The 22,267-nt window shown below is 41.2% G+C and overlaps 1 protein-coding gene across 1 annotated transcript in view; it reads left to right on the forward strand.

Annotated features, from left to right (window-relative positions):
• The window catches only part of ADARB2 (adenosine deaminase RNA specific B2 (inactive)), a 639,738-nt gene that overhangs the window by 572,016 nt on the left and 45,455 nt on the right, over positions 1-22,267 (forward strand). The gene's annotated exons all lie outside the window — the stretch shown is intronic.

Raw genomic sequence — 22,267 nt, forward strand, 5'->3', positions numbered from 1 at the left:
GAAAGAATCGGGTGTTAGAGGTTTATAAAATAATTGGTGGACCCTCTAATTCAGGGGTTCCCAATAGGGGTGAGCGGGTTCGAATTTCTGAAATCCGAGCCCCCCCAATCCGAGGCCGAACCGAGTTAGGCTCGACTTTTCTCGCCTGACTCGGATCTGAAATCAAGGCAAAACGTCATCATCCCGCCTTCTGGGTCTCGCGGGTTTTGGATCCTATATAAGGTACCCGCGTCGGCGCCATTTTCTCACTCGACTGTGGACAGTGAAGAGGGAGAGTGGGAGTTAGGGCTGTCTGGGCTGTGTAGTGTAGTGTAGTGCAGTTTAGTGTTGTGTTGTGCTGTGCTGTGCTGCGCTGTGCTGCTGTTGTCCATATGGGCTGTGTCCACTCCTTCAAAGTCCATAGGGGCTGGCTGGACTGTGTTGTGCAGTCAGTTGTCCATAGGGGCTGTGTCCACTCCAAAGTCCTGTGCAGTGTCCCAGTCCTAAAAGGGTGCTGTAGTGTTGTCCAGGGGGTGCTCTGTCCATCAGCGGTGCTCCCCCCAAGTGCAAAAAATATATATATTTTTTCTGTGTTTGTGAATTGTGTGCACTGTGGCTGCATGTGCATCAACAAAGGAGCAGCGCCAAGCGTGCGCCTGTGTCCCATTAGTAAAGGGCCGGCTGGCTTGTCCGTTAAAGGGTGCTGTAACCCCCAAAGTACACTCCAAACAAAAAAAATATATATTTTCTGTGTTTGTGAATTGTATGCACTGTGGCTGCACGTGCATCAACAAAGGAGCAGCGCCAAGCGTGTGCCTGTGTCCCATAAGTAAAGGGCCGGCTGGCTTGTCCGTTAAAGGGTGCTGTAACCCCCAAAGGGCACTCCAAACAAAATAAAAAAATATTTTCTGTGTTTGTGAATTGTGTGCGCAGTAGCCACACGTCCATCAACAAAGTAGTGCCAAGTGTGCGCCTGTGTCCCATAAATAAAGGGCCGGCTGGCTTGTCCGTTAAAGGGTGCTGTAACCCCCAAAGGGCACTCCAAACAAAATAAAAAAATATTTTCTGTGTTTGTGAATTGTGTGCACTGTGGCTGCACGTGCATCAACAAAGGAGCAGCGCCAGGCGTGCGCCTGTGTCCCATAAGTAAAGGGCCGGCTGGCTCATTTCTTAAAGGGTGGTGTAACCCACAAAGTGCACTACTCTCCAACAAAAATAAAAAATTATTTTCTGTGTTTGTGTGCGCCTTAGCTGCACGTATATATCAATATAACATAAATGGAGGATCAAACTTTCTCTGATAAAAATAAAATAGGGAAAGATCAAGAACCACTTCCTCCTAGTGCTGTTGCTGCTGCTGGGAGTTGTTCATCATCCCAGAGAGGAAGTAGGAACACCACTACTTTTACTAAACAATTGACCCTCCAACAGTCCTTAGCGAGAAGGATGAAGTACGACAGCAGTCATCCTGAAGCAAAACGTATAACTGAGGCCTTGACTGCTATGTTGGTGTTAGACGTGCGTCCAGTATCCGCCATTAGTGCAGTGGGATTTAGACAATTGATGGAGGTAGTGTGTCCCCGGTTCCAAATCCCGTCTAGATTCCACCTGCATCCTCAAAGCAGCAGCGACAAGCGTGCGTCTGTCTGTTAAAGGGTGGTGTAACCCTCAAAGTGCGCTCCACAAACAATAAAAAAATTCTCCTTTTTTTTTCTGTCTTTGTGAATTGTGTGGGCTGTAGCCACACCTGCATCCTCAAAGCAGCAGCGACAAGCGTGCATCTGTCTGTTAAAGGGTGGTGTAACCCTCAAAGTGTGCTCCACAAACAATAAAAAAATTATTCTTTTTTTTTCTCTCTTTGTGAATTGTGTGGGCTGTAGCCGCACCTGCTTCCTCAAAGCAGCAGCGACAAGCGTGCGTCTGTCTGTTAAAGGGTGGTGTAACCCTCAAAGTGCGCTCCACAAACAATAAAAAAATTCTTCTTTTTTTTCTGTCTTTGTGAATTGTGTGGGCTGTAGCCGCACCTGCATCCTCAAAGCAGCAGCGACAACCGTGGATCTGTCTGTTAAAGGGTGGTGTAACCCTCAAAGTGTGCTCCACAAACAATAAAAAAATTATTCTTTTTTTTTCTCTCTTTGTGAATTGTGTGGGCTGTAGCCGCACCAGCTTCCTCAAAGCAGCAGCGACAAGTGTGCGTCTGTCTGTTAAAGGGTGGTGTAACCCTCAAAGTGCGCTCCACAAACAATAAAAAATTCTTTTTTTTCTGTCTTTGTGAATTGTGTGCACTGTAGCTGCACGTGCATCAACAAAGGAGCAGCGCCAAGCGTGCGCCTGTGTCCCATAAGTCTGTTAAAAGGTGGTGTAACCCCCAAAGTGCTCCAAAAAATAAAAAACAAATTTTTTTCTGTGTTTGTGACTTGTGTGCAATGTAGCCGCACGTGCATCAACACAGTAGCAGCGCCAAGCGTGCGCCTGTGTCATAAGTCAAGGGCCGGTTTGGACATCTGGTCCGGACTGAAGGACGTGCCAACAATTTCTGACAAGTCTACTGTCACTGCATATGATACTGTCCTCAAAGCAGCAGCGACAAGCGTGCGTCTGTCTGTTAAAGGGTGGTGTTACCCCCAAAGTGCGCTCAAACAAACAATAAAAAAATTCTTTTTTTTTCTGTCTTTGTGAATTGTGTGGGCTGTAGCCGCACCTGCATCCTCAAAGCAGCAGCGACAAGCGTACATCTGTCTGTTAAAGGATTACATCAGTGACAGCATCCATGTAGGCATGTCAGACAGTCCGTACCTGTACTGGCAGGAAAAAGAGGCAATTTGGAGGCCCTTGTAGAAACTGGCTCTATTTTACCTGAGTTGCCCCCTCCAGTGTGTACTCCGAAAGAGTGTTTAGTGCAGCCGGGAACCTTGTCAGCGAAAGGCGTAGGAGGTTGCTTTCACAAAATGTGGAGAAGATGATGTTCATAAAATGAATTATCAACTCTTCCAGGGAGACCAGCCTCCAGAATGTACAGAGGGACCTGTGGTGGTGGATTCCAGCGGGGACGAATTAATACTTTGTGAGGATGAGGATGTACACAACACTGAAGAGGAATCAGCGGATGAGGAGGATGAGGACGACATCTTGCCTCCGTAGAGCCAGTTTGTGCAGGGACACATTAATTGCCAGCTTGTTTTGTGGGGGCCCAAACGAACCAATCATTTCAGCCACAGTCATGTGGCAGACCCTGGCGCTGAAATGATTGGTTTGTTAAAGTGTGCATGTCCTGTTTATACAACATAAGGGTGGGTGGGAGGGCCCAAGGACAATTCCATCTTGCACCTCTTTTTTTTCTTTCCTAGTTTTTCAAACTGCCATCCTGTCTGCCACTACAGTGTCACTCCTAGATGGGCCACGTGTTTGTGCCGCCCACTCATGTCGCTTAGCATAGTCATCCAGCTACCTCGGTGCAACCTTTTGGACATAAAAACACTATTGTGAGGTGTGAGGTGTTCAGAATAGACTGGAAATGAGTGGAAATTAAGGTTATTGAGGTTAATAATAGCATAGGAGCAGAAAAACCCACAAATTCTGTGATTTTAGCTGTTTTTATGCTTTTTTTAAAAAAAAAATACAGATCCAAAACACAAAACCCAGAACCCAAAACACGGAAGGGTGGTTTTGGCAAAACCAATCCAGATCCAAAACACGAAGAAAGATCCAGATCCAAAACCAAAACACAAAACACGAAAAGTGGCCGGTGCACACCCCTAGTTCCCAACCACGGTCCTCAAGGCACACTAACAGCCCAGGTTTTAGGGATAGCCATACTTGAGCACAAGTGACTTAATTAGTACCTCAGTTATTTTGATTTAACCATTTATGCACAATCGTGGATATAACTAAAACCAGGACTGTTAGTGTGCCTTGAGGACCGAGGTTGGGAATCACTGCTCTAAATACACCTGCATTTTATACCAAAGTGCAAAGCAGAAACATTTCCAAATATGTTCCGTAATTTAGATCAATTGGGTATTATTAAAACTTTCCCATGTGTTAAATAAATGTTCAGTACAGACTTCTTTATGAAGTGTAGGCTCCAGCCAGTCCATCCTCATAATATTAACAACTTCCCCTGGGGCAGACTTAAAGTGATTAGGTTCCACATTTATTATTTATTTACCCATTAAAAGTTATTTATGTAGCACATATATATTTTGCTGCGCTTTACAGAGAATATTTGGGCATTCACATCAGTCCCTGCCTCAATGGTGCTTAGAGTCTACATACTCTACCACATGCACTTACAAACACTAGGGATCATTTTTGAGAGGAGCCAATTAACAATGACCTCATTTGGAGTATCCAAGGACTCACAGCCAGAGGGTTCCAGCCCTTGCAGCATGGATAGGGTTCTGTTTTGGCAGCATTGCGCACAAACCTGCCAGAAAGAAAATAAAGGTAAGTGACACCAACATGTGGAACACTGCAAGAAAACGGGGTGACAACGATCTTCAGCCCACAGACCTCATTCATCCCGTCCCACCACTTGTGCAAAGACACAGCGGAAGTGGGATGTAGAGTATGCACAAGCTAATGCTGGCCATACACGCTACAATTATCGGGACGATCCGCCCGATATCGGCGGATCGCCTCAATAATTGTAGCGTGTGGGGGCGACCGAGGGTTAAATATTGCTCGGTCGGGCATGCTTGTCCAGCATACCCGTCCCATGCGATATTTCACGGTAAACTGTCGGCCGCATCGGGCAGTGTATGCCCAGCGCAGCCGACAGACAGACATTTCCTGTGTTCCTTCCTACGGAAGGAACAGGGAAATGTCTCCTCCCCCGGGGGCGGAGCGCAGATGTCTGCTGAATACACTGTGAGAGAAATATGCCGGCGACTTCTGCGGCTGGTAGCCGGCCAGATAAAATGTCTGTCGGTCTGACAAGCATTGTATCTGGTAGTGTATGCCCAGCATAAGCATGCAGCGTTACCAACCTGCCCATGTTGTTTAATAAATAACTGGTTATATATAAATAATAAATACTGTGAGGAGACTACCTCATGAAGCTGATTGAGAGAATGCCAAGAGTGTGCAAAGCTGTCATCAAAGCAAAATGGGGCTACTTTGAGGAATCTAAAATATAAAACATATTTTGATTTGTTTAACACTTCCTTGTCTACAACATAATTCCATATGTGTTCTTTCATAGTTTTGATGTCTTCAGTATTAATCTACTATATTGAAAATAATTTAAATAAACAAAAACCATTGAATGAGAAGGTGTGTCCAAACTTTTGACTAGTACTGTATGTGTATATATATATATATATATATATATATATAACTTTAATACATACTATTTGTTCTATGTTAGTTTGTACGAGTCTGTTTAAATTTAATAAAGTGTTACATTTTAATAGTTTATAAATTAATAGTGTGCCCCACTAGTGAAGTACTTTTCTTTGTGTTCCTTTTGCTGTAATACCCACTTCAGGGAGCAGCTATCAATTTTACCTGTCACATACAATGAAGGCAGCCATTTTGTTAAACAAACCAATATTCAGCCAATATCAGTTAGATTCAAAAAGCAATGTGATTAGTTCCTAGTGAAGTTGATGAGTGCACATTACACTAATTCTCCATTACACTCACTTTATATTACTGTATATCCCACTGCAAGTACAGCATATCATTTTACAGAGAAAGAGATAAAAATATAAGCCAGATGCATTATTTAAGGTGGAAAAAATATTGGCCAGCATCTAATATGTAACATTCGTCTGCAGCCATAATTGTTCATTTGGTATTTTGAAAAGGTGAGTATTTAATGATATTCCTTTCTTTCCAAATATTACATTACTTGCAGGAATTGACTAACGGAGATATGCAAATCTGATAGTCTAAAGTAAATGTTTCATAAAATCAATGACTGTTTAAATTGTGGGACTAAATTGTTTGTATATAAATATTACCTTTTATATTCCATTTGAGTTTTATGTAGATGAACACATTACTTTAATGACCTGTATTTGCAGAGTGAGAGAAGAAGATTCTCTAGAAATTCTCAGCAGCCAGATGGCTGCCTTTTCTAGCATGAGATTAAAAGATGTTTCTAATTCACAGTTCTGCTTCTGAGGCAAATTAATATAGCAAGCTAAATTGCTTGTGTTTTAGAATAAAATTTAAAGGGTCCTTTTTTTTGTAAAGTGCTCAGTGTCACAGGTTCCTCAAGCAGATTGCTTCTCAGGTACCCTGCGCCTGTTTTAAACATTTGGTAATTAATGGGAAGTATTCCGTGGTAATTGACTGCTTCGGGAAAAGGAAAATATAATGACTCCTGATTAATCATGAACAGAGATTCATTGCATAGAGGCAGAACAATAATTGCCCTAACAATCGGGAAATGCTAATTAATGAACAGAACGACAGTGTTAGAAATTAGCTGCAAAATGTCCATTTTAAAAAAGTGATTATGTGTTCCTGTGTTGAGATAAATTCTCTGTTTCTCCTAAAAATAAAAATTAAGACAGCCAAGGATCTGGCCGAAAACAAAGTTACATTGCAAAATGTTTTGATAAGCTTAGTGTAGAATTCAGAATGATGGATACTAGGGGCATATTCAATTGAGTGCGAGAATAGCAAAAAAACAGCACATGCGAGGTTTTTCCTGCAGGTGCTGGTTGTTGCTATTCAATTAGGTGCTTTATTTTTTCTTTTTTTACACACCGGTAGGTTTAAATTATCGCACCTCCCGAGCAAGTGTAAAATCATTAATTTTAGGAAAGATCAGCGGGACTTGCTCTGGCGCCCCGGCGGAACACCCCTTGTGGACTAATTAAGCAATTATAAGTTTTCCAATTAGCTTAATTAGTCTGTAAGTGCTCACCTTCTGAAGTGCAGTCTTCTTCATCCAGCGTCGGGTCCCGGACTTCTGCAGCAGCGGTGAGTATGTCAGTATGTGTGAGTGTGTATGAGTGAGTATGAGTGAGTGTGTGTGTGTGACCCCCGGTCTATGTGTGTACCCCCCCAGTGTCAATGTGGCTCCCCGGAATGAGCGCTGGGAGAACTACATCTCCCAGCAGCCCCTGGAACCTCCCAGCAGCCCCCTCTCCAGTGAGAAGATAGAGGGGAGGCCACCGGGAGCCACAAAGACCACCGTAGACCCCAGGGCAGGTAATTGAAGACATTCTTTTTTTTTTACGCGACACAGGGATTTCAGATTTGAAAACCCCGCGACCACTTTTTTTATTGGATACCGTGGGTATCGGGAGCACGCATACCCGCGGTATTCCAAAATTGGGTGGGAAGTTTTTTCCACACTAAACCTCGCGCCCGATTGAATATGACCCTAGGAGTCTCATTCAGAGGTGGAAGCAGGGGTGTATCTAAAATGGGTGCAGGGTGTGTGGAGCATACGGGCCCCTGCACCGAAAAATTACTTGGAAAATGGCGCAGTAGAGATATCGCCGGGAAAATGGTGGGACTGCCCAGAGTCTACTGCTGCGACGCTGAGCTCAGTGCACTGCTGGCCGCCGGAGAGAGGAGGGGGCCTCGGACGGAGACTGCACACGGACCCCCTCCTCTTTTAAAACACCCCTGGGTGGACGCTGTTGGTCTTGTGTCTGTTGCCGGAGTCATGGATGAGATAATATGCAAATGCTAGTTTCAGTCCTTCCCCTGATGTACATGCGTGCGTCTAAATGTGCAAGGACTGAGACACCCACTTTCAGCGTCTCTGCACTCTATATTACCGCCAATGATTCTTTAGACGCAACCATTGGTGCATCGCGAACTGTCGACACTTGCACCAGCCCTATGGCATGTGCACTTTCTCCGTCTGACTTCCGTGAGGGAGCAGCCGGATCGGCAGAATGGGAGGCGTGGCTGGGACAAGGGGGGAGTGGCCGGATGAGTGATGGGCATTTGTGGGCATGGTGGGGGTGGGGCCATGCAATCATATTATTTTGGCCCCGCCCCTGCTACACAATGTTGTTAATACAGACATTGTGGAGCAGGGGGCGGGGAAAAAATGACGTAATTCAGTGTGAAGCTGTGGGGTTTAACTATTAATCGTGGGGCGGGGTCGGGGGGGTCGGCGGCTAACGGGAGGCTTGCCTGCCTTTCCGAGGGGGCCTGGATCTGCACCCGATTTTTGGGAGGTTCCCAGTTAAATCGGGAGGGTAGGCAAGCCTGGCTCAATGGCTGCGGCTGTGCGTTTGGGAATGCAGCCGCTTTCACTGACACGTCTGTGACACTTCCATGCGATAAACCATTTTTGTGTTCACTTCTAGCCACCTCCCAGGAATGCCCATCACTTTGCAACCCCATTTCTTATACCATCTGTGTCCTGATCGCAACAGTGTCTTTGTGTGTATACTCTGTGTAACGCATACACCATAGGGGTTATCTGAAGTATACGTTTACAGAATTTTATTATGTTAACATCAGCATTGCACAAAATTACGTACGCCATTGAATCAGGCCCTAGGAATCATTTGCAGTGGACAGTGCTAGACAATAATAATCATGAAGTTTGTGCTGGAATGCTACAATCTCTTTACCAGCTTGTATTTTGTTTTGAGTTGCTGGTCTGTAAAGCTGGGTACACACTGATAGATATATCGCCTGCTCCAGTGAACTGGCAACATATCTATAGTGCATCGCCGGGTGTGTACAGCGGATATGTCTGTGAATGTCCTCGTTCACAGACATATCCAATCTGCTGTGCATCTTTCAGATATATAGGTCATCTGTTGGTGTGAACAGACGACCTGCCAATCGCCCATTCATATGCTGCCGGGACCAGACGGTGGTTGACAGCTGAACTTGGAGGGCGATTTCAATGCCCACCCATTTCAGCTGTCCAATCCGTGCAGTGCACCCATACAAGGTGATGCACTCAGCATTTACCATCTTTGCTATTGATTTGGTAGTGCTTGCTTTATTATCTGCAGCACATTCTTGTGGGGTTTTTTTTTTTTTTTTTAAGGATTGCATAATTTCTTTCAAGAGTATTCCGTGCAGCTGCAATCTCATTCTCCTTATCCCCAACAATCAATATGTCATCACTATCATCATTACTAGGTTCTAACATCTCATTGCAAGAAATATAAGAACCAATTTTCGGACAAGATCATTCATTGTTTCCATTGTCGCTGGTGGCATACAATGTAACAGCAGTTATATTATCGTTATCATGACGTCAAGCGGCAGCCGATATATGTGGCGGAGTGCAATAGCACTATATGCTGAGGAATGGGGAGAATGTCAGCATTGGAACTAACAACTGTGAAGAAAATTACAAATTATAAAGTGATATATATTATTACCTCTTTGAATATATGTATTCAAATGTACTGTAAGTAAATTCCATCAGCCCATTGTAGCCCCTCAATATCAATATATATATAACTATAATTTCAAGAATCAAATCCTTCCATTAGCTGGTGAGAATTGGGAAATTGTACATTTTCCACTGCCAATGGTAACAGTTTTTTTTTTAAATCACTGATATGTCTGATTTGTTTAAACCAATAACAACAGTATATATATATATATATATAACTTTTTGCAACTGTTGTTGGTGCCGCTGAGTTTGTGTCACTATATACAGGACACTATGGCCCTCATTCAGAGCCGCTCGCTATTTGTGGTCGTTCGTTCTAAAACAAGGGGTGGCTATTCAAATGAACCGTTCGCTAATTGCGGTCTGTTCACACCTCTAAGTCGAGCGAGCAAAACTTGCGGTTGTAATTTTGAAAAATACGCCCCCTTGCCGCTCGCACCATACGTCATGTCCGCTATTTATTAGATTAATCAAGTACATCGTTCAGCGTATGAACTGCTCGCTATTCTTGTGGCTGGTTTTTTCAACCGCTACTTTGCGAGCAGTTCTGAGTAAAAAAAACACCAAGTGACGTGGTCAATGACGCTGCTGTATTAATTATGCCCTCCCTTAAAACGCCCATTTTGACCTTTAAGCACGCCTGCGTTCGAATTCCACACCCCCGTTTTCAAGCACCTTCCCCTGTTACCACCCACATACGCCTCCTTCTGTCACTCAAAATAGCAGGCATTCGCTATATAGCGAACAAACGATTTTCGGCCGCACTGACTGGTTCACGCATGCGTATTAAAATCCGTACGCATGCGCAGATGTGCGAACATCGGTCAGAACGAACGAGCGGCCGCTTACGAGCGGCTCTGAATCAGGGCCTATATCATTATTTTCCTTCTCATTACACTCATCAAGGCTAAATGGATTTATGCTACAACAGCTTAAAGTACCAGCATATCAGCTGCATCCTTTTGTGTATGATTCTTCCATTTTTATTGATTACTTTTTTTATGACACTCTTTTTAGGTCAGGGGCGGTATTCAATTAGTTTCGCATGCCGGACTTTTTGTCTACATCATGTATTTTGGCCGCGGAAACTTAGCGTGCGTTTCCCCACTATACGCCTGTTCGATTCCAAAAGACACGAAAACGGCGACGCGCGAAGTCAAAACAGGCGGAAAGTGGTGTCAGAATCAGGGAAATCAGTGTGAACCCCCCAAAAAGATGCAGAAACATTGGGGACTAATGTAGTAGTGGCCGAATAGCCCTAATAAAACTGTTTGGGGTACTTAAGTTGGTACAGTAGTTTCTAATTAGCGTCTTTGCATAAGTGGTGAAGAATGGCATAAAGCAGTATTTTTGGGTGAAAAAAAGTACCGTATTTGCCGGCGTATAAGATGACTTTTTTGCGCTGAATAACATGCCTCCAAGTGGGGAGGTCGTCTTATACGCCGGGTGCACTTCATTTGGGATAGACATAGCTGCCATAGTGGCCTTCCGATACTCGCCCGGTGCCCATAGTGGCCTCCCAATGCCCGCCCACCTCATTCTACATACCATCCAGTATCGCGTGGTATCCAGTGCGGCCGCGGCGGGTCATCAGTACAATACAGCATAGAAAATGTCCAGCAGTCAAACCCCTTTGGGTAACAGCTTAGAAAACAAACAGCATGGTAGCTCCCATAGGTTTATTGTTCCATTCAGCTTTAGTGAATTAGCCTCTGGCATTTACTATTGGCTGGTATAATACAGGATGGGGAGGGGTCTTAGCCACCCTCACACTATTTATGAACATTCCTTTGAGAGCTCAGCAAGGTCTGACGAAGGGGGCGTGTCCCCAGAAACATGTTACCTATCCCGTGGTTTTGCTGATCCAATGTTTATACTCTTGATGTGCCTGTCATACTCCTTAATAAACTTGCACTGTTTTATGTTTATACAAGAAAAAATACTGGAGCCGCACTGAAAAAAATCCTACAAAATTGGTTAGTTTAATATCTCTTAGGTATACCTAGAATAGACTTAACATAAAATTTCTCCGAGAGGATTAAGACCTAAAGTTTTTCCGGCTTTCCAATTATCAAGTGAGAATCTCAAGAAAGAGTGGGAATCATGTCTGCATAAATGCTCCCAGGATCTAATGCAGATTTTGGTCAAACATAATCATTTAGTGTTGGAGGAATGTGAAAAGGAGATTGAGCAGCTCGGCAAAAATTTAGAGCAATGGGAAAATGATACTCACTTCCAACATACTTTTGAGAAAACCAAACAGGATTTAACAACATATGAACAAACTATAATTGATCGCAAGAAAAATAAATTTGCAAGGGATAAAAGGGATCTTTCAACCGGAAAAGTTTTTAAGTGGAGTAAAATCCACCTCAGGAGAGAATCGCCAATCAATCCAGGATCATACACATCATCAGAGGCTGAATCTTCTGGAACGGAGGATAATCCTGAGCATCCTGATTTCAGTTCTCACTCATCCAATCGTAGAGGAGGTTCTATCACCAATATTATTCCTCATTTTTAAGGGGACCCTCGTGGAGCCAAGGGCAGACAACGACAACCCAGAGGAAGACAAGGAGGAGCCGCAAGAAGCGGAAGGGATCGACATCAGTGGGAATCTCCATCACCCCCGAGATATTTCACAAGAAAAACACGGGGCTATTAAATCAGGAACCACTCTCTCATACATCAGCGATCTCTACCTCTAATTCACAACTTAAAATTATTAATCTTTCTACACATACTCTTACCTCTGCACAGCATTCAGTACTAAGCAAAGGCCTGTCTTTTTCTCCCACCCAGAATTTCCATCGTTTTAACTGGGAAAAAGACCTTCGGCTCTTTAGCAGGAAATTGTTACTGAGTAAGATGTTTGCTGAGAAAAAAGAATCAGTAGAGATGGATACGACACCACTATCCTCTCAGGATAGAATTATACCTAGATCTGAGGTTCACGAGGTGAATGACCCTTCCACATTAACTGGAATGGAAATTGAGGCTCTAATGGCATTACATGATCTTGCAGAGGAATCAGGGAGCTTTGGACAGAATATGTGGGATCCTACCCACAGACCACTCGTTAAGAAAAAATCTATATTTTTTCCACAGGATAACCTATGCCCTGAAGTCAAGATCTTTACAAAGATGGTCTCTAAGGAATTTGATGACATTTATTTAAAAACCAAATTGAGACATAAATATCCTTCAAATATGAGTAATTTGGAGAGAAAGGCATTAAAAGAAATTGGCAAGTGGGATGATATTCTCATAAAACCCTCTGATAAGGGTGGAAATGTAGTAATTTGGCCTAGAGAGATGTATATTATCGAGGCAAACAGACAACTTGAATCGTCAGATTGCTATCAAAAAATGATATTCAATCCTATTGAGGATTATAAAACCCTATATCATAGTATCATTGATCAAGCACTTAGAGATCAAGTAATATCTGTACAAGAACATGCCTATTTACAAATAAAACATCTCAAGATTCCAACATACTACATGTTGCCAAAAGTACACAAGAATACTGACACTCCACCAGGGAGACCGATACTATCTGGAAAAGGAAGCTTAACAGAGAGGGCTAGTACCTTTTTGGATATACATCTACGACATCATGTAACAAGTCTGCCCTCTTATGTCCAGGACACTACTGATGTACTACGCAAAATTAATGACATCAAATTAGAGAAAGACCAATATCTTGTCACATTAGATGTTGAAGCTCTATATACGAGCATATCCCATGATATAGTAATTAAGGCAGTACATTATTTTATGTCAATGGAGGGTTTGGCAGACTTTCATGGTTTCCTTTTGAAACTATTAAAATTTGTATTATATCATAATCTCTTTACTTTCAATGACAAACTGTACCTGCAGACTAGAGGAACTGCAATGGGGGCAGCATGTGCCCCCACCTATGCAAACATTTTTCTAGGCTGGTGGGAGAAGGAATGTGTCTTCCATGAGGATAATGATGATTTTTCATCACACATTATTACATGGATAAGATACATAGACGACATACTGTTGATTTGGGAAGGAGATGTTCAATTACTATTATTGTTCATTGCAACCTTGAACAATAATGATTTCAATATTGTCCTTACACATGAAATCAGCCAACAGAAAATACCATTCCTAGACCTTATGATATATGTCAACAATGACGGTATGATCGCCACAGACTTGTACAGGAAAATTACTGCTACAAACAGCCTACTCCACCAAATGAGCTCCCATTTTCCTCCAACGGTGGACAATATACCAAAGGGTGAATTCTTGCGGTTACGCAGGAATTGCTCAGATGATGCCCACTTCAAACAACAAAGTAAAGATCTTGCATTGAGACTTCATGAAAGGGGCTATAGTAACACTGCCATCAAAACAGCCCAAAGAGGAATGTCAAATACCAACAGGAATGATTTGATTTTTTGTAATAAAGAGAAAAAAGATAAGAATGGCAAAATTAGATTCATTGCCAACTTCTGTAGAGAATGGAAGGAATTGCAAGGAGCCATCCAGAAACACTGGCCAATCTTACTAGCAGACAACCATTTGGCATCAGTATTGGAAAAATGAGTGAATATGGGTTGGAGAAGATCAAAAAACCTCAAGGGTCAATTAGTGCATAGTCACTACTTGAAGTCAACTCCGAAAAAATCCACTACATCAGGCACTTTTCCATGCGGGACATGCAAGATTTGCAATCATATTTCAGACATCAATACGATCAAGGATAGATTTGATATTGATATTAAAATCAAGGACTACTTTAACTGTAGGACTGAGGGACTCATCTATTGTATAATGTGTACCTGTAATAAAAGGTACGTAGGAATGACTACCAGATCATTAAAACAATGCATACTTGAACATATTGGTACAATACGCAATGCAGCAACAGATCTACAGAAAATGAAAAAACTAACTACCGTGGCTCGACACTTCTTTTATCATCACCAAAAGTCTTATAAAGATCTTAGAGTATGTGGACTAGAGAAAGTGAAGTTGGGCATACGTGGTGGAGATATCACCAATGCCCTATTGAGGAAGGAGAGTGAGTGGACCTTTAGGTTAGGGGCAGTTGCTCCTGCAGGCATGAATGAATACATTAATTTTGGTGCTTTTTTACCAACTTGAAGATACCCTCTCTTATATATTATGTTCATTGCTTTTTATTCATAACAAACTAGCATTCTTTATCCCTAGCTGTTTTCGTCATTATTAAGCTCTTATTTTTTCACGTATAATTTTCAGTTAATGTTAATTTTTTTGACACTTGTACTATACTTTCTGTATTTTGTATCACCCCATGCTTAGCACATTCATCAATTTCCTCATCTTATACTAATGTATGCTAATAATTGCACATCAGATATATTCATATATATCCATTGTCACTGCACTAACCACAATACTACACTTCATTATATTTTTTCTATATTTTTTCCATATTTTTTCCAATTTGTCACATTACTATTCTATATGATTGTACCATCACCTTAACACTACATATCATTAATTACTTTCACATTGTTTTTCATATCACTAATTATTTCTCATATCACACTATTCATCATCCTTAATCATAGGTGTATGTAGATATTGTGTGGATACTATGGGGTTCTTTCTAATATAACTGTGTACTTCTATACACATTATAACCAACTGTATCTATTTATGCCCCATCACAAATACATATACTTTCTTTACATTATGTGTTCTTAATACAATATTCTGTCTAGGATATTATCACTGATCGAGAGTAGTGTATCTTCTTTTCACTGTCCATTTTCGGATCTGTAGCATCAGTGACTTATGTTTTCGAACTGCATCTTTTCACTTTGCAATGCCTATTGGTAACAAAGTGGAGCGTTCAACATGGCAAATATGTTTGCAGCATCCTCTACTCTTCTTCTGTCAACATACAGGTCTCTCGTTGCTCATTAATCATCAATTCCATTGGTATATGATTACTCGAAGCATGATTTCCTGAATCATATGTTGACTTAATTTTTAACTTTTTCTCATTCTCACACTGTATTCTTGTCCAATTTTAAGGGCACTCTCATCATAGATTTTCAGGAAAGATGCCTGCAATGGTTATTATCAGGCATTTTTCAGCTGATACAATGTGACAGCAGATGCCTTACTTACTTATTCCTATCCCTTGGTGCTTTGTGGGTACGCTCACATGTCTTTCTCTGCTGAGGTATGAAGACATGCTGTAGCTACTCACACAGCACACTAATTAGGGAGTGGACTATTCTTTCTTATTCTTTCTATTTAGTTTAATTGTAACCGTGTGGTATTTCACAACCACCCTTGAGGACCTTGAACAGATATTAAATAACCATGTGTATTTCTTGTATTTTGTAAATAGTCATTTTTTGTGGTATTCTAAGATACTACATATGGCAATGATTATATAAGAAAAACTTTTTTTCATCTTTGTATTGCTATATGCACACAAATATATTTTTTTAAAATTTTTTTGCATATATCGTGTGGTTGCTATTAAGTATGTTCATATGTCAATAAATTATATAAGGCAATAAACAATTTTTGTTCATTTAATTAAGTTAATAACTATGTAAGACTATGGCTCTCTTCTCCCTCCCCCTTTTCTCTTTTTTTTCCCTTCCTCCCTCCTCCACCCAGACTCTAAATTCCAGCTGACATATGCAATATTATATGCTATAGATGTATTAATGCTGAATTTGCCCCCCCAGTGGTACTGGTTATCATCCTTTGTAATGGCTTATGCCATGAAACTGTTAATCATTGTGGATAGTCGGTTGCTATATATTGCCCGTTATTAGCTTTTTTTATTAGCTAATGCAGGTTTTTATCATATAATATACCTGGCCGATTTCCAGCCCTCTTATTGGTTTTCATGTATGTCCATTGTAGACTATCCCAATAAAATGGACAGAGGGATCTCTGATATGGATGAACTATGGCCTTTTTGCATTCATCTGTTTCATTATTTTGTTTTTGCATATATCACATGTTATAGACACATGAATGCCAGATTTGCTTCTATAGTGGTATCAATCATTATCCTTTTTGATAATCCATGTTATGAAACTATTATTACTAGGATTAATCGGTTACTGCTTATTGACGTTTTTTAGCCTTTTTAATTGGCTAATACAGATGTCTATCATGTAATACACCTTGCCGATTTTCTAGCTCTCTGATTGGATAATATGTATGTCCATCATGGATTGATCCAATGTAATGAATAGAAGGATTCTCGATGTTGATAGGCCACAGTGTTTAGCATTCATTGAAAGAGATGCTGTGATTGGCTACTAATGAGTTTAAGAGGACTGACCCACAGTCAATAGATACAGGGTTGGAACTGTGAGCAAGCCTACCAGCGGCGAAACGCACGTCAGACTGACATTTCCGGGTCACGTGATGCGCACACGTGACTCCGGGTCTCCAGCCACACATAGCGGCATGTACCAGCAGTATTCCCGGCACCACTGACTACTAATCAGGACAACACGCTGATCAGGTAAGTGGCGCATACCCCCTGCACTGCCTAGCGCAACAGGGCAGACGGCCACCTAACCTGACAGCTTACTGATTCATTCTACAGACACTTGCTGGATTACCTCTATACCCTCATATGGCTTTCTAATTTGCAGCATTTAGAGCTCATTTTTTTTAGAGGAACTAGTGATTCATATGCCTATATACCTTCAGGGTATACTTACAATTTGTGAATATTATCACACTTATATTTATCAATGAGGTTTATCCTGACTTTTTTTCAGTGCTGTATGTATGTAACTGCTAAGTGTGAGATGAAAAACATGTGACATGTATTGAACTTTATTTAATCATCTCACTGGAGGAATACTTATTTAATAACAATTTGTCTGAATTATTTCTTAGTACATGCGGGCTTATCATTATGTGTATGATCATCTCCTATGTATATCAAGGAATTATCCCATTAGGAGAGTAATATTAGCATTAATAGTGATCGCCCTTCTGTGACATGCCCTAAACTGTGTATTTATCATCATATTGTGGCAATAGGCATATACTATTAATCATTTAGACTATCTCGCCTGGCTTTTTTATATATCCACAGTGGAGGTAGATCTCCTTGGATTCACTTATATATGTATTATATGTTTCCTTGTTTGTCAATGTACATTTATAATATTATTCTGTGGGAACGTAGATTTTAGTAACTAATTCCCGTTTGAAGGAGTTTGTTTGTGAGCATAGGCATAGACATTTACTCATACCATCTCAGTATTTGATTGCCTGGCCTTTCACAATCAATAGTGGAGGTATATATCTCCTTGGATTTATTTATATACGTCTAGGAGTTAATTAGTATAGTATCCTTAATTGTGGCTTAAGGCGCATTTTGTATCTATATTATTTCATTACCATCTTACCTAGTTTTATTTACTATCCACAGTGGAGAGTGTTTCTCCATTTGATTGATGTATATGTGTATTGTATGTCTTTGTACTTGTTAGTTGCTCAATTTTTTACTATTGCATTTAATAAAAGTTAATTTTTAACGACCAATCTCTATACCTATAGTGTGCCCCCACCAAGAGTCCTTTTTCTCTTTCTTCTCTGGTTTAACTGTTTTATGTTTACTGGATATGTTTGATAACATACAGCCTTGTGACAGTTTTCCTGCATGTCATAAGCATTCGAATATAAATTAACATGTTGAAATCAAATCTGATGTTCTTTTACGTTTTATTTGGTGTGTGGAAGGTGTGCGGAAGAGGGGGTAGTCTTATACGGCGAGTATATAACAAACTCTATATTTTGAGTGGAAATGTTGGGGGTCGTCTTATATGCCCAGTCGACTTATACGCCGGCAAATACGGTAGTTCTGTTAGATTTGGGGTAACTGAAAATGGGTGCTAGCATCTTTTAATGTTTGTAAAGTGAAGTTTTAATAAAAGGGAAATTCCTCCCCCTTTTGAGAGCACCCCCAGAACCTTATTTCGCTAGTTTTTTAATTTGTCCGCCCACTTTGTGCTGTTTCGCCCCCAAATTCAAGGTATTTTTTTGGGTGTTCTTAATTTTTGGGGTGTTCTTAAGTTTTTTTCAGGAATTTTTTACACAGTTGTCCATTGGGGGCTGTCCCAAGGGTTCTGAGTGGTTTCCCCACCTTTGCACGCTAAAACAAAAATGTTGCACTTCTTTTCTAGTGGTATTCAGAGGAGAATATATTTCGCCTATTACATTGCAATGACTTTCCGCGTATGCGAAAAGCGGATGGAATTGAATAAGTATCCGACAGACGAAAAGACGCAATCGGCGATACTTTTTCTCGGATCTCAGCTTTTCGCGTCTAATTGAATACAGCCCTAGGTATTTATATTGAATATTAGTCAAACAAAAAAGGATATATTGAAAGTGGGCACTGAAACAGTGAATAATGACTAAAATCATGCAACTACTCATTTTAAAATTGTTAGAATTAAAAAACAAAAACACAAGGACCCAGTTTTTCTGGTAAGAGGCTGATTCACAGTATCTAAAGATCTCTCTTTACGAACGCAAAAGGTGAGTGTTTGCAAACAGCGCATGTTCTTAAGTGACTTTTCACATTTTTGCTTATGTCTGTCCTTCGGACACAACTTGGCCGGATCTGTCTTTCTGTGTAATAGGGCATTTTGGGGCGGGAATTGGGTGGTGGCCAAAGAATCACACAGAACCACCCTGACTTGTGAGAGTGTCATGGCCGTGTATCAAAAGCTCGGTGTGATTCTGTCATGCATATGGAGAAGGGACGGATCTCTTGCACCTAGCAAGGACCTGATGCAAGCGCAGATACTAGTGATGATGACGGCGGCTGGCGTAAAATCAATGGGGGCAGTGGTTTCCACTTGCACACACAATCCCCTGCATTAGTTGATGGAGTCTGTCATTAGCATAAAGCAGTAAAACAGGCTTCCGAGTCTGCCTGCAACTACAGCCACTTCGTGCACCTCAGAATCATCCACTAAGTGGCATATGAATCTGGCGAGGTTTTCACTGTCATCGCTGGTTTTCTATGCGGAAAAGTATCACGCGCGTCTCCGCTTATCCCCGTATGCAATTAGAAATTGGCGAACACGGCACCCGGCGAAACGCAAACAGGCAAAAAGTGCTGTCAGATTTGGGGAAATCAGCCTGACACCCCCCAAAAGATACACTAACATTGGGGATCATTGTAGATGCCCCCAAATAGCCCTGCTGAAGCTATTTGGGGTACTTAAATGCTCTCATTAGCTGCTAAATTGCATCTTTGCACAAGTGGTGAAGAATAACATATACCATTTTTTTTTTGTGTGACAATAACTAGTCCCAGCAAATTTGGGGTACATGAAAATGGGTGCAAGCATGGTTAAAAATCGCAAAACTGAGGTGTTTGAAAACGTGAAAAACGCACCTTCAGCAAGCACCTGCAATAAAAAAAAACCTCCACCATACTTGCAGACCCCCCCCCCCAAAATCTATTTTGCTAGTTTTTAAGCTTGTAACCAACTTTGTACTTTTTCACCACTGTTTTCAAAGTAATTTTTTGGGGTGTTCTTTAAAAATGTTTAGGAATTTTTTGACGCAGGTTACCTTTGACGCATGGTGTTTTCCCCACCTTTGCACCCCAAAAACGCAATTCTACACTTTTTTTCGACTGCTATTCATAAGCGAAACATTTTTGCTGGGTTCATTGCATTGAGTTTTCGTGCGGGCGAAAAGTCTCCACAATTGAAAACGGGGATAAGTTTCCACTGGCGAAATGACTTTTTCCCCAGAAACGGCTTTTCGCACCTAATTGAATACAGCCCAAAGTGGGTTATCCACTGAATGTGGGGCAAAAAATGTATAATTAGTATAATAATATCTTCTGGCACTCTAAATCATTATCAAAGTTGTATGATTGATAACTGCTGCACAACTGGGTTGCAGATGTAATGGAGTCCTGAGCTGGTGCAGATCTACACTGTAGTAGCCTTACACAAGGTACTTATGTAGTCATTATATCGAAATTGTGGATGTCGACAGTCACAATGTCAACATTACAGGGTTAGTTTTAGGGTCAGGGTTAGCTTACAGAAAGGGTTTAGGGTTAGGGGTGTTTTAAGAGAGGAGTGGCCCGTGTGCAGCCTCTGTTTGGGCCCCCTCCTATCTGTCAGCGCAGTAGATTCTGGCTTCATGTCAGAATTTACTGTGTATGCTCAGGTCTCTGGGAAAATGGCGCCCGCGCCCTTTTCCCGGGGATATATTTTCTGTGCATGCGTGATTTACCAGGAAAATGGCCGCCACCATTTTCCCTGTGATTTTTTGCTGCTCAGCAGCACTGGTCCAGCTCTGCAGATCAGGACACCAGAATCTGCGGAAAGGTAAGTATTACTAAGTATGGGTGCAGGGTGTGCGGTGTGGGTCCCCCTGTACACCACACACCCTGCACCCTATATAAATACACCCCTGTTTAGGGTAGGAATAGGGCTCTAACAGTAGAACATTTTTTGGTCAATATGACAACTATCTACATGTACAATGTCAACATTATGACAATGTCGACATGATCAAATCGGCGACACATCAAATGTCAACATAACATACATGCCGAAATTCTGGATGTTGACATTCAGACCCATGACTAAATTCTAGTGTCGACATTCAGAATGTCGACATTTTGTACCACACACTGCACACAATCTAAGGCACAGTGATGAATGACACCCCTTTATAAATTTGTAAAAGGCAATTACTAAAAGCAACAAGATGGAGCAAGTTTCAAACAGAAATAATAAAAGATATTGGCCAGCAGGCTACAGTACTACAGTAGCTAGAGGTCCACAAAAAATAATATTTCCAGTAGTAGTAATATTATAGCCTGAATCAAAATAAACTGGTTTCCAGCTGCTATACAGTTGAGCTAGTGCTGTATTTGGTATGCTGACCAGAGCTGTTGCAGTACTTACAATATGCTGAGAACCTGGCACTGCACACACCCTGTCAGAAAAAGACAGTGAGGAATGAGGAGTCTGACCACTAGCAACTAGCAAGTGCAACAAACCACGGACATTCTTTTAAGTTTGTGAGATACTTTTTCCAGTAAGACCGGGCAATTCTCACAGTGATCAATAGGTGTGTTCACTGCACTAGCCAATAGGCAAGAAATAAATAGCCAGAAACAGAGGTAACATTAATTCTGATACAGGTGCAGTACACCAAATCAACTTCAATAGCATTTTATAACTGATTGAATTATAGTTACTATATTTATTGGTCTTGCAATGCTATTGATTCACTGTAATAGTCCATTTCTATCCCTACTTCCAGCATAATAAGTTGACTGTTGTCCCCCCAACTTTTTTATAGACTATACCAGTGGTTACAAAACTGGATGCCATGGCACCCTGGAGTGTCTCGGGGCACTTGCAATTTTGCTTCAGGTTGGTGGTCCAGTACCAAAATCAAATTATTTATGGTCAATGTGAAAGGAAAAACCAGTACTGAGATGTGGGATGTGATAACTGGGCCCTTAGTATAGGATGCTGATAAATGGGTACTTGGTATAAGCAGCAGTATCATTCTGTAACAGTAATACATTTGCCACATAAAATGCTTAATTTAGTAAACTGAGCAAAATTTTGCTTAAAACAGTATAGTATATATTTACATTAATAAATAAGTACATAAATGAACTTGCAAAAGCCAAACATCCTGAATCCCTTAACACTAATACCACATTATTGCTCAAAATCCTATGTAATATGTCAGTGTTTACTGTAGTTCCTGGATAATCTACTGTAGGCTAGGTTTAGGCACTCTAACTCTCCTGCTGTCAAGGAACTATATGTCGCAGTATTCCCTAGGAATCTTGGCACTTATAACAGTAGCAGTTGGAGAAGCATATGTTGTCTACCTCTGCAATAAGAAATACATAAAATC

The sequence above is a fragment of the Taudactylus pleione genome, unplaced genomic scaffold (genome assembly GCF_031769625.1).
Source record: "Taudactylus pleione unplaced genomic scaffold, aTauple2 ptg000053l, whole genome shotgun sequence".
Lineage (NCBI taxonomy): Eukaryota > Metazoa > Chordata > Amphibia > Anura > Myobatrachidae > Taudactylus > Taudactylus pleione.